The following is a 353-nucleotide window of genomic DNA, read 5'->3' as shown; positions in this document are numbered from 1 at the left end:
AAAAGGAAAAGAATATAATATTTTGACCATATACAACCACATATGGATAATCTTAATTATTTTTTCTTTTAATCTTAAACATCCATATATAATTGTGTAGTCAAGATTTAAAACTAAAACTCCTCTCATTTGATATAAGAGTATACATATTTTGAGAGTTAAAGAGAGTGGTGTGATATTTAAATGATATAATATGAAGAGAAAGATAGAGTTAAAATGAGATGTTGAATAAGGATATAAAAATTTGAAAGAAAAAAATTGGTAAACACATGACCCGTCCGTTGACACCTTGAACCAGAAAGAAATAGAATGTTGTGATAGATAACAGTGATATGATAGGAAGGAAAAGATAG

This window comes from Cicer arietinum, chromosome 4, assembly GCF_000331145.2.
Source record: "Cicer arietinum cultivar CDC Frontier isolate Library 1 chromosome 4, Cicar.CDCFrontier_v2.0, whole genome shotgun sequence".
NCBI classification, from domain to species: Eukaryota; Viridiplantae; Streptophyta; class Magnoliopsida; order Fabales; family Fabaceae; genus Cicer; species Cicer arietinum.
Note: the sequence above shows the minus strand (reverse complement) of the source record.